The sequence below is a fragment of the Orycteropus afer genome, unplaced genomic scaffold (genome assembly GCF_000298275.1).
Source record: "Orycteropus afer afer isolate SDZICR_OR568_19922 unplaced genomic scaffold, OryAfe1.0 scaffold00540, whole genome shotgun sequence".
Lineage (NCBI taxonomy): Eukaryota > Metazoa > Chordata > Mammalia > Tubulidentata > Orycteropodidae > Orycteropus > Orycteropus afer.
In genome coordinates this window covers 650,789-655,395 of record NW_006922127.1, presented here as the reverse complement: position 1 = coordinate 655,395, position 4,607 = coordinate 650,789, and positions in this window count along the sequence as shown.

Genomic DNA, 4,607 nt, shown 5'->3' with positions numbered 1-4,607 from the left:
CTTTGCTTCTGTAAAGATTGACAGCCTTGGCAACCCTGTGGGGCAGTTCCACTCTGTCCCCTAGAGGCTCTGTGAGTCAGAATTGACTCACAGGCAGTGGGTGTGGTTTGGGCTTCCCAGTGCCTAAGGCATTTGACTGCTAACCAGAAGGCTGGAGGTTCAAACCCACCAGCCACTCTGCAGAAAGAAGATGGTGCAATTTACCTCTGTAAAGATTTACCGCCTCAGAAACCCAGTGGGGGTTGCTATGAGTCTGAATTGACTTGATGGCCATGAGTTTGGTTTTTGGTTTGGTTTTGCTTCCATGAAGATGATAGCCTTGGAAACCCTCTGAGGCAGTTCTACGCTATTCTGTAGGGTCGTTATAAGTCAGAATTGACTCAATGGCAGTGGGCAAGGCAGTCCCTATGTCATGGGGAAGATGACAGCAGGACAAATTCATGTCCTGATGCGCACAAGTTGAGAAGGTTCAGGTTTCACTCGGGTAGATGTTTCTTTGGGAGCTTTTGGGGAGGGACCTGGGTGCATGGAGTAACTTGCCTCCATAGTGTGTTTTCACATTCAACATTCAACGAACTTCATCGAGCATCTGGTGTTCTGGAAACGTTTCTAGGTGTGTAGGATGAGCTCCTGGTGTGCAAGACACGTACATGTACATAATGAACAAGGTTAGACTTAGAAGGTCCCAGCGGACAGAGGGGAGCTCTGGTAGCGTTGTGCCTAAGCCACTTGACTGCTAACCAGAAGGCTGGCGGTTCAAACCCACCAGCCACACCTCAGAAGGAAGGTTGGACAATCTACTTCCGTAGTGATACTGCCTCAGAAACCCAAGGAGGGGTCGCTATGAGTTGGGTCCAACTCAACAGCACATAACAACAACAATAGCAGAGAACAGAGACTGAGTTGTGCAGTTTTATGACTGTGCAGTTGCCTAGTGCAGCAGTTAAACACTCTGCTGCTAACTGGTTTGAACCCACCAGCCACTCTGTGGGAGAGATGTTCCAGTCCACTTCCATAAAGATTGACAGCCTTGCAAACCCGATGAGACAATTCTACTCTGTTGTACAGGGTCAGTATGAGTCAAAATAGACTCAGTGGCAATGAGTGCAGGCAGCGGATACCGGTCTGTCAGTGTGTTGTGCTGTGGTGGGTCATGTGTTACTGTGATGCTGGAAGCTATGCCATTGGTGTATCCAATATAGCAGGGTGGACCGTGGGGGATGGTTCAGTAGAGCTTTCAGACTAGGAAGAAAAGTCTGGTGATGTGGTTTCGAAATTAGCCGTGGAGAACTTACAGATCACAGCAGAACATTGCCCAACACGCTTGCTTTGGACACATCACCAGGAGGAATCAGTCGCTGGGAGAGGACCTTGTGTTTGGTGGACTGGAGGGCCAGCAAGGACGACTGAGACCCTCAGGGAGAGGGATTGGCACAGTTGACACCATGCTGGGCTGGAACTGGCTGGCGTTCATGAAGACGGTGCAGGACTAGGCAACATTTCATTCCCTTACATGAGAGCACCATGAGTTGGAGTTGATTTAATGGTAGCTGTTTATCTATCTCTAGAACATACTAAAAAAAAAAAAGAAAGAAAGAAAGCAAAAAGAACTCACTGCCCTCGCTTTGGTTCTGACTCATAGCAACCCCTCCTTGGGTTTCTGAGGCGGTATCTCTATGGAAGTAGATTGCCCAGTCTTCTTTCTGAGGAGGGGCTGGTGGTTTTGAACCGCCAGCCTTCTGGTTCGCAGTCAAATGCATTAGGCACTACAATACTGGAGTGCCTAGAACATACTAAACCAAACCAAATTCACTGCTGTGGCATTGGATCTGACTCATAGCGACCCCTTCCTTGGGTTTCCAAGGCAGTATCACTGTGGAAGTAGATTGCCCAGTCTTCCTTCCGAGGAGTGGCTGGTGGGTTTGAACCTCCAGCCTTCTGGTTAGCAGTCAAATGCCTTAGGCACTATGCCACCAGAACATACTAGGTGCTCAGTAAATATTTGCTAAGTGCAAAACCAAGAAAACCCAAACCCACTGCCATGGAGTCGATTCTGACTCACAGCGCCCCTAGAGGACAGAGTGGAACTGCCCCACAGGGTTTCCAAGGCTGTCAGTCTTCACAGAAGCAAACCCCAAACCACACCCACTGCCTGGAGTCGATTCTGACCCACAGCGCCCCTAGAGGACAGAGTGGAACTGCCCCACAGGGTTTCCAAGGCTGTCTTTATGGAAACGGACTGCCTTCCACGGAACCGCTGGTGGGTTCAAACCCCCCACCTTTTGATCAGCAGCTCAATGCTTTAACCACTGCACTGCCAGAGCTCCTTTGACTGAGTGCAGTAATAGACACACACAAGCACTGTGAGCACCTGGAGGTTGGCAGGAGGATTGCTGTCTGGGGGGTCCAGGATGAGCACCCCAGCTTCCAGGAGAAGAGCCTCTTCAGCCAGGCTTCCCAGAAGGCCCTAAGCAGCCCACACTCCATCTTGAAAGGCTTCATTTGTTTGAACAAACATACCAAAGAGGTAAACAAGACTCCTATTCTGTCCTAAACATATGACCTCAAGTTGTCTGGGCTAGCAGCCTGAAAACGTCTATAGATTTTTCCCATGTAAATTCCACTCTCACATATGTCACTTGACATGGAGAGCACTTGACTCAGAGTGGGCCAGTAGACTCAGACCAAAATCTTGTAACTTCAGCATGCGTTCACCATGAACTGCAGGGACGTGAGCTTCACCTGCCCAGAGACAGTAGAGAAGGCATGAAACTGTCATCTTACCTGCCCCAGTCTCTCTTTTTTTAAACAGACTTTAATTATCAGAGCAGTTTTACGTTTATAGAGAAACTTTGCAGAGTATCAAGACTTCCCGCATACCTACTCTCCACTACACATTTTTCTTCCTCTTATTGACATCATGCGCTTCTGTGGGACTGTTGTTATAGCCGAGGAGCCAATACTGATACATGATTAACTGCTGGCCCCAGTTGACACCAGGGTTCACTCTTTATGTTGCACAGTTCTATGGATTTTGATAAATGCATGCCATGTATGCACTGTTACAGCATCATACACAGTAAGTTCTTTTTTACTGTCTCTCTCCGGGTGCTCTGGTGGCATAGTGCCTAAGGCACTTGACTGCTAAGCAGAAGGCTGGCGGTTCAAACCCACCAGCCACTCCTTGGAAGAAAGGTTGGGCAATCTACTTCTGTAGTGATACTGCCTCAGAAACCCAAGGAGGGGTCCTATGGGTCTAGTCAAGTCAATGGCAGTGAATTTGGTTTGGGCTTTGCTTCCAGTGGGTGTGGTTTGGGCTTTGCTTCTGTGAAGACTGACAGCCTTGGAAACCCAAGGAGGGGTCACTATGAGTCAGGTCGACTCGATGGCGGTGATGGGTTTTGGTTTTGGTCGCTGTTTCCAGTCCAGTTGCTGAGTCAGTGTCACCCCATGGTGACCCCACATGTGTCAGAGAAGAGCTGTGCTCCACAGGGTGGTCAGTGGCTGAGTTTTGAGAAGTAGATGGTCAGGTGTTTCTTGCAAGGCACCCCTGGGTGGCCTCAAACCGCCAACCTTTTGGTTAGCATTTGAGCACATTAACCCAAAGACTCTACTGTGTCTATCTACCATTGTGCCCCCTCCAGAATGTCATAGAGTTGGACTCCCACGGCAGGTAGCTTTCCCAGCCTGGCTCCTTTCACCTGGCAGCTTCTGTTACAGGGGCCTCCAGGTCTTTTCATAGTTTGACTGTTCATTTCTTTTCATCACTGAAAAAACTTCCATGGTATGAAAGTACCACAGTCAGTTTGTTTATCCATTACCCTATGGAAGGACATGCTGGTCGCTTCCAACTTTTGGCAATGATCAATGAAGATGCTATAAACATTGTGGTGCTCTGGTGGCGTGGTGCCTAAGGCATTTGACTGCTAACCGCAAGGCTGGTGGTTCAAACCCACCAGCCACTCCTCAGAAGGAAGATTGGGCAATTTACTTCCATAGTGATACCGCCTCAGAAACCCAAGGACTATGAGTTGGATCTGACCTGATAACAGTGTGTTTGGTTTTGGTTTAAACACTGTGTGCAGGTTTTTTTGTTGTTGTTGCTGTTTTCTTTTGTATGTTATCGTGTCTTTATTATTTGTATATTTTTATTCATCAAAAATGAATATCGATTTGCTCTGTAAATTTTCACCCAAATCACAATTTTTTAAAAAAAGAATGAATATAATTTGTCCCAGGCTTACAGGTGAGGAGGGACAATGCAGGGACGCAGAGTAGCAGGCCGGAAGAGCAGGGAAGGGGAAAAAAGCCTTGAACCCGGACAGAAGAGCAATCAGCCGAAGGGATTAGATAAGGAGGGGAAACTCAGGCCCGCCCAGAGTAGGAGGCCCGAAGAGCAGGAGAAAGGGGATAAAAACCTTGAACCCAGACAGAAGAGCAGTCAGCCCCAGGGTTACAGGTGAGGAGAGACAATGCAGGGATGCAGAGTAGCAGGCTGGAAGAGCAGGAGAAAGGGGATAAAAGCCAGGAAGCCAGACAGAGGAACAGTCAGCCAGGTGGGGGTGACACGAGAGGTCTCCAACAGCAGGACAAACTTGTCTGTCGGT